The sequence below is a fragment of the Carettochelys insculpta genome, chromosome 1 (assembly GCF_033958435.1).
Source record: "Carettochelys insculpta isolate YL-2023 chromosome 1, ASM3395843v1, whole genome shotgun sequence".
NCBI classification, from domain to species: domain Eukaryota; kingdom Metazoa; phylum Chordata; order Testudines; family Carettochelyidae; genus Carettochelys; species Carettochelys insculpta.
Window position 1 is genome coordinate 207474948 of NC_134137.1, and position 17624 is coordinate 207492571.

Below are 17624 nucleotides of genomic sequence, written 5' to 3' on the forward strand. Positions count from 1 at the left end.
TGGTTTTAAAAAAAATACCAATTGAATTAGACTGTCTGATACTGGCTCTCACAGGGAGTTCAAGGGTGTAGTTCACACTTGTGAGGAAGAGACAATTGAGGGCATTTGTGTCTTAATGGGCTGGAGATTTTTCCTCCTAACTGGGACAAGTGTCCTGGCAAATCAACTGATGGTAATTAGCCAAGGGCAGAGGCCCGGCTGTTAGTTAGCCCATTGTTCTTAGCTTTGCTCTGGAGCTTCAAAGGCCATGACTAAGATAAGCCCATCTGTGCTCTCGGGCATTCCAGGGCTGGGCTATTCCTTTTAACCCTTTCATGCTCTGAAGCACCTAGGGAAGGCAAGATGGAGTAGAGCAAAAGTGGGGGTTCTGTCTGGCTACAGTCCCTTAGCCTTACTCCTTCCCAGGATAACCCACAAGGCAGTGGGGCGTCTTCCTCCACCTTCACAGGAGTTGTCGATTTGCAGCACCACACTTCCTGGTCTGCCACTGAGATTGTGCATTAGAAGGGAGAAGGAACAAGTCCCTCCATAAGGTCAGTATGCGAGACAGACCAGATCCCCCTCATTGTGTTTCACCTGTGCGCTGACACAGTTGCCTGGGGGATGACATCACTGTAATGCACAACAGATGCTAGGAGCCAACACTGAGAGTTGAGGGGTGGGTGAGGACCAGTGCTTCCGTCCACGTGAAAAGGCGCAGCTGCCGGAGAGTCAAAGGTACTACCTCTACCCCAGACACCCCATATCCACCCAATGCAGGGGGTTGGTAGATCACAAAGGTCATTTCACCGACATCAGTGTTGTTTGGTTAGGCATGATTCACAACACGCACATATTCCAAAATTCTGGGTGGTACCGAAAGCTCCTGAATAGTACCTTTTTCCCTGATCAGAAAATCAAGATTCGTGACTTGGAGGTGCCTACTGTTATACTGGGCGATCCTGTTTACTCTCTATTCCCCTGCCTTATGAAACCCTACACAGGAGCTCTGCACTCCAGCAAGGAAAACTTTAATCACAGACTAAGCATGTGCAGAGTGGTGGTGGAATGCTCCTTTGGCCATTTAAAAGTGTGGTTCAGATGTTTATTGACACTTCTGAACCTTTCTGACTGTAATGTTCCCATCGTTACCTCAGTGTGCACTATTTTGCACAACATGGCTGGGTCTACACATGCCCCTTCCTTTCAAAAGGGGCATGTTAATGAGCAGGTTCAAAATATGCTAATGAGGTTCTGCAATGAATATGCAGCACCTCATTAGCGTAATGGCATCTCTGGCAATCCGAAAGTGTGGCTTTTCAAATCGTGCACCATCCGTGGAGACAGCACCTTCCAGAAGGACCCCCCACCCCAGTTTTCAAAATCTGTTCTTCCAATCACCAGATTCTATTGGTTTCAGGTGCAAGGATTACTACGATTTTTTTCTTGTGTATGAATTTGTCACAGTCCTCCCAAAATGTAAGTCTTCCATTATAAGATTTTATTATTTTTTACAGTGATCTACAGTAGAATTTATTGTCTGGATCCACAAGTTTAACATTATTTTTCTGTTTAAAAAGAGTAAGCATAGGAGCAGCTTCCTTATTCTTGGTTTGACTATCAAATGAACTCCCAAAAGAGGGGGTCCCCTTTATACGTCAACCTGGTATATGTTGTTTTGTACTCACGTCATTGATATATTGAGGAAAATGACATAAAAATTCCCCACTCTTACATCATCATGACATATGTGCAGTCAAAACAATGCTTCCATTTGAAATTTGTGGCAGCGCCACCACCTTAGCATGACACATCAGCATCCTCCATGCCACTTCTTCCAGACAGTGTGTTTTCTCACATTGTGACTAGCAATTCAATGTGCATTCTCTACCATCGTTCCTTCCATTTTATCGTGCTCTAAACTGTGTTTGCCACCCATTAACAATGAGTAGCAAGCATAGTACAAGTGCAAGTGAAGGTGCTAAAGTAAAGAAACAACACAGTAGTATTGCATTAAAACCTTAAATTGGATGCTATCAGTTGCAGTAAAAACGGTGAATGTGTGGTCAATGTTGCCCATGCTCTTAACTTGCCCCTGATGAGTGTTCATACAACAGTGAAGAATGCTTCTGAAATAGAAAGCAAGGCTAAGCATACTTTGATGCATTTGGAGGTAAAAATAAAGAGGCAAAGAACTGAGATAATGGAGAAAATGCAACGTTTGCTGTCATTATGGATTGAGGATCTCCATATCCAAAACACAGCAATTCGCTTAGCCCTCATTCAAGAGAAGGCTTTAAGCTTATATGAAGATCTAAAAGAGGAGTTGGGAGAGGAAACTACTTCAAATGCAAAGCCCTTCAAGGCTGCCCAAGGATGTTTTTTCCGTTTTCAAAAAAGGTGTAGTTTCAAAAACGTAAATGTTCAGGGAGAGGCAGCCAGCACTGACACAAATGCTGCAGAAATGTTTTCTGATGAATTTGTAAGAATAATTGAAGAAGGTGGGTATGATTTTAAGCAGGTGTTTAAGTTTCCTGAAACTGGGCTGTATTGGAAGTGCATGCTTTCTTGGACATACATTTCTGTGAAAGAGAAGCATGCTCCTGGTTTCAAAGCCACAAAAGGTAGACTTACTCTCCTTTTAGGTGGCAATGCCAATGGCAATGAGAAATTAAAGCCATTGCTAGTTTATCATAGTGAAAATCCAAGAGCACTGAGGAACATAGTAGAATCTTGTCTCCCTGTTATCTGGAAATCCCACTGTGAGGCTTGGATTATGAGACTCATTATGTGCTTCACTGATTACTTTGTCCCTGAAATGAAAGAATACTCCAAGAAAAATTAACTTTCAAGATTCTGCTCTTATTAGACAAAGGCCCATGACCTTAATTTCAAACAGCTGTGTCCTGAGGTTAAGGTTGTTTTCACCGAGGACAACATCTCAGCTGCAGCCTGTGGACGAGAGTGCCATTGCAGCATTCAAGGCCTACTATTTGAAGAAGACATTCTGCAAACTCACTGATGGCAATGAAAAACCCACAGTTCAGGAATTCAGGAAAGATTTCAACATTTGTGACTCTGTATTGTTAACTGGCTCCACCTGGGTTAAAGTTGCTACCTGCTAAATGAATGGTTTTTGGAAAAAACTGTGTCCTGCTGCAATCCATACCTTCCTTGGCTTCAATAGCAGATCAGATCTATGTCTACGCTAGCCCCGTCCTTTTGGAAGGGACATGGTAATGAGTCAGTTGGGAAGATGCTAGTGAGGTGCTGCCGTGACTATGCAGCACCTCATTAGCATAATGGCAGCCATAGTGATTCGAAAGCACCTCTTTTGAATCACATGCTGCCAACGTAGATGGGCCTTTTGAAGGGACCCCCCCAGACTTTGACAGCCCTTTCTTCCCATTTGGTTTTAGGAAGGCGGGGCTTTCAAAGGCCAGGGGGTCCTTTCAAAAGGCCCCTGTCTACACGTGTGGCGCATGATTTGAAACAGGTGCTTTCGAATCACGTGTGACCACTGTTATGCTATTGAGATGCTGCATATTCATGGAAGAGCCTCATTAGCATCTTCCCAACTCACTCATTAACATGCCCCTTAGGAAAGGAAGGGACTAGTGTAGACGCGGCCAAGGTGTTCATGAAGAAATAATGAAACTGGCAAAGGAAGCAGGCCTCCATGAAGTGGAAATTGATGATGTTAATGAGTTGGAGTCACATGGTTTGCCTCTCAGCAAGGAAGATCTGTTAGAGTTGGACGTACATGGTTTTGAAGAAAATACATCTGATAATGATGAAGAAGATGGCGATTCTGAACAGACAGATATCTTCACAATGCATTCTCTAAAGGAAATGTTCAACCATGTTGAATGTGCAATAGAGATAATACAAAAATTTGACAATCTTTTGACCGCTCATCAGTGGTGGTTAGGAGCATTAGAGAATGTATGGCTTGCTACTGAGGAATATTAAAAACAAAACAAAAGCAGGAAAGCAGACAACCCTGGATTCTTTCTTTAAAAAGAAAAAGTAACCACTCACTGATGAACCTGAAGCAGGACCCTCTGAGTTTTAAGGTTAAATCCTTTAAAATGTATCGTTGACTCTGTGATTTTTTTTTACACTAAAATCTTCTACATATGGTTCGTTTCTAATAGACAATACAGTTTCTACTGTTTGTACAGTACATGTTAAAACAAGAGAACAACTTAATGGACTTGGTTCCCATTCCAATGTATTTACATGTATTCTTATGGTAAAAAATTCCCCTTTGTAAGTCATCTAGGCTCCATTACATCATGTGAGGTCCCTATCCCCCTATATTTACATGTACTGTTATGTGAAAAAATTCCCCTATGTACATAGTTTCATTTTACATCATGACTTCACAGTCCCTATCACGACACATAACTGGGACCCCCTTACATACATCTGAGCTCTGTTTAAGTTCTCTGTCTAATTTGTGTTTATTGCTTTCAAAATGGTTTTCCATTTTTTTAGCCTCCAAAAGTTCCATATCATGTGTAAGGAAAAGGGCCTGTCTGTTTTGCATTTCATACAAGTATCTGAAGCAATATGATCTAATTTATTGGAGAGAGAGAGAGAAACATTCTGTACACTTAATACTGGACTTGCACTATTTGATTACTATTACAGCCAGTATTTATCTTCTGCATTATCTCATTGCATTCTCTTCCTGTTATTTCATATTCATAACTTAATAGTTTTATGTGGTTTGCACTTTTAAAAAAAAATCCTCGTTTTTGTTTTTTGGGAGTCCATCTTTACCTAAGTGCCTCCACTTATGAAAGTGATATTTGACCCAACTTCTAAAATCTTTTTTATTCAACACAGATTTCAAGGCATTTTATTGTTTGATATTACTGAGATCTGAGCTTTTGTTTCATCAAATGCTTTACATATGCACAATTAGTGACGGTATGTTTAAGGAAAGGGTAATACTTCATTCGTGCCAGAATTTTGGAATGTGAGCCCAGTAGACAATTATATAATGAGATTAAATTTGGCAATTTCTGTTCCTCCTGTGTCCATGAAGGATTCTCTCAATTACAGCTCTATTCTAGTGTCTTTCTAATTTGTAATATCCTACAGTTTCTCTTCAAGTCTGCTAGCACCAGGTCTCCCATCTCAACTGGTTGTCCAAGGTATTATATTTGGATTCTTTGTTTCTGATTCAACCTAATAATTGAACAGCTTTTTAAATTTTTTTGAAGAAATGTTGGGGAGATGTAAATGAAATAATGGGAAAAGGGTATAAGTTCCTACTTATAGGGTGACAGGGAGGTACAGCTGCTGTGGGGCTGGAGACAAAGGACCTCCTCTGGTCTGACATAGCCCCTCATTCAGGACTGGTCAGTTTCCGAGGGTGCCAGACCAGGATAGTCCTACCTGTAATAATGTTTCTCAGTAAGTGTATGTTTGAAATATATGGTTTAAAGTATGTTATAATTGGTAATACCTTGAAGTTAAAGGCAGGGAAGGTTTTAAAATAAATATGATATAGACACAGATATTTGAGGGTTCTGGATAGAAGGCAGGTACTACCTGGTATTAACAGTACTGTATATTTTTAAAATAGTGGATAAAAAGATTCAGGAATAGTTTGGTGGTCTTGGAATATTAGCATACCAAACAACCCAATAAAACCCAAACAAGCAACATAGACACTTTGTGCCTTGAAAAGGGAGCTAATGATGGTGGTAATACTTTAAGAAATGTATCTAAACAGAAGTCATACTTAAAAAGGAATTGGTATAGAGTATACACAGCTTTTCAGTTCCCATAAGAAAAAGGTGGGTATAATAATAAAAGCATAAGAATGTAAACATACTAAAACAGATCCACCAGACTGGTGGGTTTTGGTACAGGAATGCCCAGAGTGTTAACCTATTATAGCATGTGACGTATATGTCTTACAAGACAAGGCCATCACATTTCCGAATGTTTTGGTATGCCTTCAGAAGTCCAAAATTCACAGAATATACTGGCAACTCTTGTCTTAATTCAGTATGGAATAGACTATCACAATTAGGCAATGTAAGCTTATCCAAAACATATCAAATATTGGAATCAGAACACAGATTGAAGTTCTCTAATCACATAGCCTCAGGACATGAGCTGTACTGAAGCAGAGAAGTTGCCAAACCACAGCAGCATTACTAAGCAGGGCTAAGTGGGCTATCAGAAGACATTTAGGGGTAAATTAGAACTAAATAACGGCAAAGAACACTGAGGCTGGGTCTACACTAGAGAGTTTTGTCGACAGAAGAGCCTTCTGTTGCCATAACTCAGGAAGTGTCTGCACACTTAAAGCATTCTGTCAACAGATTCTCAACAGAGCTCTGCATTTGCCTCGACAGTATTCTCCCTCAAAATTCCGAGGCATAACAATCTGCCAACATAGTACTGTTGACTGAAGTACAGTGTGGACACTTCTGTTGACGGGAGGGCCTACAGTTGCTGGGCAGCCCTCTCTGCAGAGCTGCCATTCTGCTTTCTGGCACCAGAGCACAGTGCAGTCTGGTGCTCTTGGTTTACAGAGCAAGCTGTGCGTCGATGCAATCAGTTGACAGAGGTTCCATCGAGATTTCCCTGTGGACAGTAAAGGCGAGGAACTTTTTCATTTTTTGTTTGTTTCTTTTTCTTTCAAAATTGTTAAAATACATGCCAGGATAGATCTAATTTTGAGATCAAAAGTACTGAACTTTTTTATGTGTGAATAGGAGTAATATGAATTTTGGTTCATGTGGCTGCCTTCATTAAAATAAAATCTAATTCAGGAATATGAGAAAAGTTGGAAATTTAATAATATATTGCTAAAACATGCAGGAAATGGAAATCATATTGATAACTTCATTAAGGACAGTCTCCTAAAGGATATATCCCCGGAGTCTAGGTGGGAGGCTTTTACCACTGTAATAAGGGGATATGCCTCATAGTTATACGATAAAGAAGTAGGCAAAAACAGAGAAGCAAATTTACTCTTTGACAAAGTAATATTATTTAATACATGACATAAACTTCTTCCAAGAAATTAAGAAAACAAAAAGAGCATTAGAATCGCCCCATCATCTCAGGCATTGGAACCCCCACTACAGGATTGTCTGGATATGTGGACTCTCTACTTAGACCCTATGGTACCAGCACCCCCAGCATTCTTCGGGATACCACCGACTTCCTCAGGAAACTACAATCCATTGGTGACCTTCCTGAAAACACCATCCTGGCCACCACAGATGTAGAGGCCCTTTACGCTAATATCCCACACAAAGATGGACTCCAAGCTGTTAGGAACATTATCCCTGATGAGGCAGAGGCACAAATGGTGGTGGAGCTTTGTGACTTTGTCCTCACCCACAACTATTTCAGATTTGGGGACAAATTATACCTTCAAATCAGTGGCACTGCTGTGGGCACCCACATGGCCCCACAGTATGCCAACATTTTTATGGCTGGCCTGGAACAACGCTTTCTCAGTTCTCGGCCCCCAGCACCCCTCCACTACCTGTGCTACACTGATGACATCTTCATCATCTGGACCCATGGGAAGGAGGCTCTTGAAGAGTTCCACTGTGATTTCAACAGTTTCCTCCCCACCATCAACCTTAGCCTGGACCAGTCCACACAAGAGATCCACTTCCTGGGCACTACTGTGCAGATAAGCGACGGTCACATAAATACCAGCCTATACTGAAAACCCATGGACTGCTATGCTTATCTACACGCCTCCAGCTTCCATCCAGGGCATTCTACACTATCCATTGTTTACAGCCAGGCACTAAGGTATAACTGTATTTGCTCTGATCCATCAGACAGAGACAAACATCTGTAAGACCTTTATCACGCTTTCCTCAAACTACAATACCTACCTAGGGAAGTGAGGAAACAGATTGATAGAGCCAGACAGGTACCCAGAAGCCACCTGCTGCAAGACAGGCCTTGCAAGGAAAACAAGAAAATGCCACTGACCATCACATACAGCCCCCACCTAAGGCCTCTCCAGCGCATCATCAGTGATCTGTAATCCATCCTGAACAAAGATCTTTCACTTTCACAGACCTTGGGAGGGAGGCCTGTCCTTGCCTATAGACAGCCTGCCAACCTTAAACAAATCCTCACCAGCCACTACAAATCACAAACCAGTAACTCTAGGCCTGGAACCAGCCCCTGCAACAGTCCTTGCTGCCAACTCTACTTACATATCTACACCAATGACATCCTCTCAGGACCTAACACCAACTATACCCTTGGGGCTCCTTTACCTGAACATCTACTAATATAATATATGCCATCATGTGCCAGCAATGCCCCACTGCAATTTACAGTGGCCAAACTGGACAGTCTCTCCGTAAAAGAATAAATGGACATAAATCAGACATCAGGAACAGTAATGTACAGAAGCCTGTGGGAGAGCACTTCAATCTCCCTGGACATTCATTGGCATATTTAAGGGTGACAGTCCTGAAACAAAAAAATTTCAAAAATCAAATGGAGAGAGAAATCTCTGAGCTGCAAATTTGACTCCATTAACCATGGATTAAACAGAGACTGGGAGTGGCTCGCAGCTTACAAAGGCAGTTTCTCTGCCCTGGGTGCTAATATCTCCCCATTAGACTCTGACAAAGGCTCACATCCCGCCGTCTGATCTGACTTGTTTTTTACTCTTTTGATAAGTACCGTTGATACTGGGCCATTTCCACCTTGCTGAATAGACCTTGTCAGCTCTGGCCCTCCCTCTTACTGGGACCCCACTCTTTAAATGCCTCTGAAACCACTCTCCCACTCTTGCATCTAATCAAGCAAGTATTTGCCCATGAAAGCTTATGCTCCAAAATATCTATTAGTCTATAAGGTGCCACAAGACTTCTGGTTGTTCTCGAAACTACAGACTAACATGGCTACCTCTCTGATATTAGAATCAATGTTACCAGAAAGAACCCAGACAGCTCTCTTGTTTGCCAAACACAGGTTTTGTAAATGTGGGAATGAGTCTGGCAGATTACCAGCCATAGTGGTATCTAGCAAAACAACTTTATCATATTTTAAAGACAAAAATGAAGTTTGCCAAAAAAAAGAGAGAAGGGAATATCAAAATAACAGGGGAATATGTTAGACAGAGATGCTAGTGACTATGTAAATACAGAAAAATTCGTAGTTATATTGCTATATTGACCAGACTGACATAGTGAAAGGTTATTACTAGGTGGTCCATTAACACAGGAAGCAATTGTGATGGTAATCTTATCACTAAAATGAGATTGAAGCTCTGGCGTAGTTCAATGCATCTCTGGCTACATCTACACTAGCATTCCTCCTTGGAAAGAGGCATGCAAATACGGGAAATCAAAAAGGCAAATGAGGCGCTGATTTACATATCTGGCACTTCATTTGCATATTCTTGTTTTAAAAGATCTTTTTTCGAAAGAAGAAAAGCCATGTAAACTCAGCTCATTCGAAAGTAAACCCCATCTTCAAAAGCACACTTCTTCCTATTTTTTTTAGGAAGAAGGGTGCCTTCAAAGATGGGGTTTACACTGCCTTTCTTCTTTCGGAATATCTTTTGAAAGAATAATATCCAAATGAGGTACCAGATATGTAAATCAGTGCCTCATTTGCCTTTTTATTTCCCATGTGTGTTCTGTTAATGACCTGAAAGTCTGTGCTTTACTGAAGAGGACTTTTCACAGCAGTTTAGAAAGAGAGGCTGCTGAACTCTCTTTTATATTCAAATTTGACACATTAACATATGGTTTGAACCATGATGGCAATTTTCTAGCTCATTATAGGGGCTCCTTTATATACTTTTCTTTATCTAATTCTTGACTCCCCCCCACCTCTTCTGCCCCTCTGCTCTCTGCTTTGCTCAACTTAATAATATTTTTCTGATTTGTCAACCTTGTTTACAATTTTTGGTTCTCTGTGCCTTAAATATTGAATCTGTTCTGGTATGGCTATGATCTGAAGAAGTGGGTCTGTCCCATGAAAGCTCACCTAGGCTACGTCTACACGTGCACCCAACTTCGAAATAGCTTATTTCGATGTTGCGACATCGAAATAGGCTATTTCGATGAATAACGTCTACACGTCCTCCAGGGCTGGCAACGTCGATGTTCAACTTCGACGTTGCTCAGCCCAACATCGAAATAGGCGCAGCGAGGGAACGTCTACACGCCAAAGTAGCACACATCGAAATAAGGGAGCCAGGCACAGCTGCAGACAGGGTCACGGGGCGGACTCAACAGCAAGTCGCTCCCTTAAAGGGCCCCTCCCAGACACACTTTCATTAAACAGTGCAAGATACACAGAGCCAACAACTAGTTGCAGACCCTGTATATGCAGCACGGACCCCCAGCTGCAGCAGCAGCAGCCAGAAGCCCTGGGCTAAGGGCTGCTGCCCACGGTGACCACAGAGCCCCGCAAGGGCTGGAGAGAGAGTATCTCTCAACCCCCCAGCTGATGGCCGCCATGGAGGACCCCGCTATTTCGATGTTGCGGGACGCGGATCGTCTACACGTCCCTACTTCGATGTTGAACGTCGAAGTAGGGCGCTATTCCCATCCCCTCATGGGGTTAGCGACTTCGACGTCTCGCCGCCTAACGTCGATTTCAACTTCGAAATAGCGCCCGACGCGTGTAGACGCGACGGGCGCTATTTTGAAGTTGGTGCCGCTACTTCGAAGTAGCGTGCACGTGTAGACGCAGCTCTAATAAATTATTTTGTTAGTCTTTAAAGTGCTACCGGACTGCTTTTTTGTTTTGATAGTATGTCGACTAGCACAGCTATCTTCCTGTTACTTGTGTTGAAGGTACTGGACTGAGAAGTAGAAGAGCTCAGTTCAATTTGATAGGCTTCCTGTAAAACCTTGGGCGAGTCATTTGATTGCTGTGCCATAGTTCCCCATCTGTAAATTTGGATATCACTACTTTTGTCAATATGTTGTCAGTCTTGTGTATTCACATTGTAACCTCTTTAGGCCAAGGACCAAGTCTCTCTATTTGCAGGGAAAGTACCTAACGTAATGCAGCCTCTAATGATATGGTGACATTTAAAAAAAAAATCATCAGCAGCAAGTCTTAGAGCCTGGGTTTACAGATTTGGTGTTCTGTGGGTTGTGCTGATGTGTCTAAAACAGCCATATAGGTTGTGTCTACACTACTGGTGGGTGAGCCGTGGCTAGATGCGAGCCGGTACTTCAAATTTTAAAACTTCAAAGTTGCCGCAGGGGGGAATTTGCTTAATGAAGTGCTGCGTATGCAGCACAGCACTTCATTAGTAAACTCCTAACACCCTAATTACCATCCTTCCTTCAAAGGAGGGTGGTAGCGTAGACAAGCCCACAGAGAGGCAGGCTCTGACTAGAGCCTGGGCTCTGAATCTCAGGCAGGGGAGTGGGCTGACAACAATGGGAGGTGTTTGGGCAGAGAGAGAGAAAGACAATGTTCTTCTAGCGTAGTTCTGAGACCTTGAATGTAGCTGCTGCTGGGGTCTCTCTCTCAGACTTTAAGGCACCGTTTCTGTTTGTGGCCTTGTTGAGGCTTATAATATATGATAAAGGGCAGAGACCGCAGATTTTCACTAACAGTGACTGTCTGTGAACCATGATACATGTTATGAGGTAGTTAGGCCTCATACCAGACTACAAAATTTAGGCATGATGAAAAGGGGGTCTTAACACAAACCATAATACACACTGGACATTTTCATCCTACAGGGTCGTCTGAGGCAGTGTTTGCAACAGAAAGACAATCTCAGGGTGTTCTTAGCATTCCAGTTATCAAGATGAAATGCAGAAACTGCTATTTTGAAAGCATTTGGCTTGAGCTTCCATTTCTGGAAATATTCCTCCAGGTATTTAGATGCCTTTTCAAGTGACCAGAAGTAACTGGGATAATAATTCCACCCCATTAGAATAGTCACTTATGCTATTTGTGGTCCCAGGCAAATGTTGAATCTTCGGTGACAGGAAAGTATAATGATAAAAGCTCAACAAAGTAGTCAAACTTTTACATACACACTAACATTTGTAAAAACAAAAAGCAGTCAAGTAGCACTTCAAAGACTATTAAAAGTCTTTAAAGTGCTACTTGACTGCTTTTTGTTTTGATAGTACATAGACTGGCACGGTTCCCTCTCTGTTACTACTAACATTTGTGTTATTTTCATGTTGAGTGAAGTTTACCATTTTATTGGTTCACTGCAGTCAGTTAAAATAATTCCAGGTAATGACCATGCACATTTTAATATTTAGGAATAGATTTTCAGCATATTTCTGCATGTCTCCTTTGGCTTCATTGGATGCACACTGATGTACACTAGTTTAAGATCTTGCCCTTAATTTTCTTTTAAGAGGTACCAGATGGTTTATTCATTAAATCAGCTTTATTCAACAGGCTCTTTAATCTGATTCACTAATAAGTAATAGTATCTAATCCAGGCACAAACTATTTTAAAATGTTTACATTACAGCAGCATACTGAGACCATAATCAGGATTAAGTCCTTATGGTGTCACCTGATGATTAGAATTATTTTGTCCTTTGTGTTAATATCTTACTTGTAGCATACTAGTCATACCACTAAGAATACTTGTGAGTACATTGACACAGCATGATACAAATAGGTCTGACTTCAATCTGAAGAGGCTTTGAGGGTCAGAGGAGAAAAACATAAGTTTTAGAGTCTAACATGTTTTGACTGTAGTAACTTCCAAGACAGGCTTATTGCACAATCAAAGTGAACATTTATATCTGTGCACTACTTGCCAATTTTTTGCTTATTTGACTTTTGTTCATAAAGATTTCTCTTATCACACAGCTCCCAGTAAAGTTTCATCCTCACATATGTTGCCTATTCGACAGAATTCTTGTGCTCAGTTGTTTGCAATGTATGCCGGTCTGTTAGAATGTACCCAAATACAGTATTTGATCTTCATGAGTGAGTGCTGTTCAAATGTGATTCCCTTATTTGGATGATATCATATTCCAATAGCTTGAGGAAAGCATTGATTTCCCTCCCTCTTCCCCCACATACTTTCTTAGCTTCCAATCAGAACATATGAAGTCTCCTTGGCCTCTTCTCCCACAGTCTCTTGCACGTAATGATTGTCAAGCTTAAAGAAAAAAAAGATTTAAAATAATGACACCTAGAGCCTTCGGTGTAGTGTAGCTTATTAATGCAGAATAGGTTGTAGATTTTCAATGATATATTGCAGGGGGTTGAGTAGGGGGCTATAGGTGTTGATAGCCGTGTCTACATGTGCACGCTACTTCGAAGTAGCGGCACTAACTTCGAAATAGCGCCCGTCACGGCTACACGCGTCGGGCGCTATTTTGAAGTTAACTTCGACGTTAGGCGGCGAGACGTCGAAGTCGCTATCCTCATCAGGAGATGGGGATAGCGCCCTACTTTGACGTTCAACATCGAAGTAGGGACCGTGTAGTCATTGTGCATCCCGCAACTTCGAAATAGTGGGATCCGCCATGGCGGCCATCAGCTGAGGGGTTGAGAGACGCTCTCTCTCCAGCCCCTGCGGGGCTCTATGGTCACCGTGGGCAGCAGCCCTTAGCCCAGGGCTTCTGGCTGCTGCTGCTGCAGCTGGGGATCCATGCTGCATGCACAGGGTCTGCAACCAGTTGTTGGCTCTGTGGATCTTGTGTTGTTTAGTGCAAGTGTGTCTGGGAGGGGCCCTTTAAGGGAGCGGCTTGCTGTTGAGTCCGCCCTGTGACCCTGTCTGCAGCTGTTCCTGGCACCCTTATTTCGATGTGTGCTACTTTGGTGTGTAGACGTTCCCTCGCAGCGCCTATTTCGATGTGGTGCTGCGCAATGTCTAAGTTGAACATCGACGTTGCCAGTCCTGGAGGAGGTGTAGACATTATTCATCGAAACACCCTATTTCGATGTTGCTACATTGAAATAAGCTACTTGGATGTAGGCTTCACGTGTAGACGTAGCCGATAAGTGGTGTTCTGTTGTTCATCTTCTTGGGCCTATCTTGAAGTAGCTGGGTATTCATTTTGGAACTTCTCCTTTGGCTTCATTGGATGAACACTGATCTACAGTAAAAATGCCTGTCCTTTCCCATAGACAACCTCCTAACCTGAGAAAGATTCTCACCAGCAATCACAGACTACACCACAGTAATATGACTCATGGAACTTTTCCTTGCAAGAAACCCCACTGGCAACTTTGTCCACATATTTATTCTGGGGATACCATCACTGGACCTAACCACCTTAGTTACAAGGTCAAAGGCACATTCCTTGAGGCACCATAGACTCCCTGGCTGCGTCTACACGTGCACGCTACTTCGAAGTAGCGGCACCAACTTCGAAATCGCGCCCGTCACGTCTACACGCGTCGGGCGCTATTTCGAAGTTAACTTCGACGTTAGGCGGCGAGACGTCGAAGTCGCTAACCTCATGGGGGCTACGTCTACACATGCACCCAACTTCGAAATAGCTTATTTCCATGTTGCGACATCGAAATAGGCTATTTCGATGAATAACGTCTACACGTCCTCCAGGGCTGGCAACGTCGATGTTCAACTTCGACGTTGCTCAGCCCAACATCGAAATAGGCACAGCGAGGGAACGTCTACACGCCAAAGTAGCACACATCGAAATAAGGGAGCCAGGCACAGCTGCAGACAGGGTCACGGGGCGGACTCAACAGCAAGTCGCTCCCTTAAAGGGCCCCTCCCAGACACACTTTCATTAAACAGTGCAAGATACACAGAGCCAACAACTAGTTGCAGACCCTGTATATGCAGCACGGACCGCCAGCTGCAGCAGCAGCAGCCAGAAGCCCTGGGCTAAGGGCTGCTGCCCACGGTGACAACAGAGCCCCGCAAGGGCTGGAGAGAGAGTATCTCTCAACCCCCCAGCTGATGGCCGCCATGGAGGACCCCGCTATTTCGATGTTGCGGGACGCGGATCGTCTACACGTCCCTACTTCGATGTTGAACGTCGAAGTAGGGCGCTATTCCCATCCCCTCATGGGGTTAGCGACTTCGACGTCTCGCCGCCTAACGTCGATTTCAACTTCGAAATAGCGCCCGACGCGTGTAGACGTGACAGGCGCTATTTTGAAGTTAGTGCCGCTACTTCGAAGTAGCGTGCACGTGTAGACGCAGAGGAGATAGGAATAGCGCCCTACTTCGACGTTCAACGTCGAAGTAGGGACAGTGTAGACGATCCGCGTCCCGCAACGTCGAAATTGCCGGGTCCTCCATGGTGGCCATCAGCTGGGGGGTTGAGAGACGCTCTCTCCAGCCCCTCAGCTCACTGGGGGCCGCGTGGAGCGGCCCCTTAAAGGTCCCCTCCCCCGCCCTGACTGCAGGAGGCTGAGGCAACGTGCAGGCTCCAGCCTGCACCCACGGCGAGCCTGCACAGCCCTCAGCCCCTGACACCGGCCATGGCTGCCCAGCAGCCCCCCCAGCACCCCCAGGGGACCCCCCCCCAAGGGCAGCCAGAGCAGCCAGGGCAGCCAGAGGTCCACGCAGTCTGGGAAGCGGCAGCGGGGCCCCTCTTGGACGGAGGCCGAGATGCGGGACCTGCTGGGGCTCTGGAGAGAGGAGGAGGTGCTCCAGATAATGGGGAGCAAGAGGCGGAACGCAGATGCATTCGCTCGGCTGGCCGACGGCCTGGCTGCCCGGGGTCACCCTTCCCGCACTCCTGATCATGTGAGGAGTAAGGTGAACGAGCTGCGGCAGGGTTATGCCCGGGCCCGGGATGCGGCCAGCCGATCTGGGGCCACCCCCGTCACTTGCCCCTTTTACAGGGAGCTCAGGGACATCCTGGGCTCCCGGCACACCTCCTCCCCTCTGGCCACCCTTGACACCTCGAGGGGCCCCCGGGCGGAGTGGGTGGGACACCCCGCAGCAGCAGCATGTGATGGAGTGGGGGGAGTGCCAAAGGGAGACTCAGGCTACATATGAGCCACAAGAGCCGAAGAGCTCCCAGGGCCAAAGGAGGATCCTGGTGCTACAGCTGGCAGGTGACACCTTTGCCCTGAAGCAACAGGAGGGAGGAGCCGAGCTGGCTTGGAATTGGGGGGTGAGGGCGGGGGCCACAGGTAGAGGCTAGGGGAAGGGAGAGCTGGTAGGCAGCCAGCCAGAGGAGGGGGAAAGCTGCATCCCAGAGGGGCCCCCCTTGGGGTCTTCTCCCCACGACGGGTTGGAAGGACTGTCTCTTCCGACAGCTGGTGCTGTCACTCCTGCCAGAAACTGGCCATCTGTGGCCTAAGAAAGCTCTCCTGCTCTCAGACCCTGCGGGGTGAAGTGAGAGTCGCTCCCACCAGGGGACGGGGTGCAGGGCAGGGGGACCCCTGAACCCCATCCATCACAGCAGCATCTCCCGGGGACGGAGATGGGGAACCTGCAGCACAGGGCGGGGGGGACAAAGGCCACGGCTCGGGACCCACACTGACGCCTGTCTCCATTCTTCTTTCCCCCCTCCTCTCCTGTGTCCTGCACCTGCACCATCCGAAGGACCGGAAGAGAGCGCCGACAAGGCCTCGGTTGTCCCGGAGAGCCCTCCGGGACCCTCGCTCCACGGCAGCCCCTCAGCCGAGGAACGACCGGCCCCGTGGAGGGCTAGACGGCGGACCCCGCGCCTGCTACGGGCGGCGGCCACGGACCCCCAGCTGCTGGCCATCCTCCGCCGGCAGCTGGAGGTGTCGGAGCAGCACCTCCGGCTGCAGGAGCAGGCGCTGGCCTGGTGCAGGGAGGCATGGGGGGCCTATATGGAGACCATCAACCGGCTGGTTGACTACCTGGCCCCCCATGCCGCGCCGGCCGAGCCACCGCCCACCATGCCCGCTCCTGCAGCCCCACCACCAGCTGCTCCAGCCGTCGCCGGGCCGTCCGCCGTCGCCCCACCACCTCCCCGCGAGGGCCACCGCGCTGAGGGACCCCTGGAGCCACCCGAGACTCGCCGGCGCCGCTACCTTCCGGTGGAGCCCGCTCCCAGCCAGCCGCGGACCAGACTGCAGGCCTGGCGGAGCTCCCGGCCGGGCACACCCACTGCTGGGCTGTAGGGGCGAGGGGCCCGGGACGTGCCCCCCCCCCCCCCCCTTGTTGGACAGACTTTTGTTGGACTGCTTTATTTTGGTGCCCCTGTTTGCCCCGTCCCCCCTCTGTAAATAGTTCGCCCCATTCTCCTCCCTGCTTTGCTTTTTTGTTGATGGTGCACACTTTTTATTTGCTTTGTGGTTGTATTGTTTTATTTGTGCCCATTTTGATTTGCTTGAACGTTTGTCCCTCCTTCATTTTGGTTTCTGTGTCAGATATTTATTTAAAAAAAAAAAAAAAAATTAATTAAGACAAACAAAACATTTACGTTCACCCACAAGTTCGTGCTGTCATTTCTCCTGGACAAGGGGGGGGGCATGGTGGGGTGCTCCATGGTGTTGGCGTTGGGGCAGGAGTGTGGGGGAGGAAGGGGCGGGCAGTAGGGGGCCTGGCCAGAGTTCACCCCGCGGCCTGTTGCTCGAAGTGGGCCCGCAGGGCCTCCCGGACCCGGGTCCCCTTTGGGTCCACCTGCCGACTGGGGGCAGCAGGTGGCTGCACATGTGCCCTGGTGGCCTCGGCGGCCCAGCCCTGCAGAAAGGTCTCCCCCTTGCTCTCC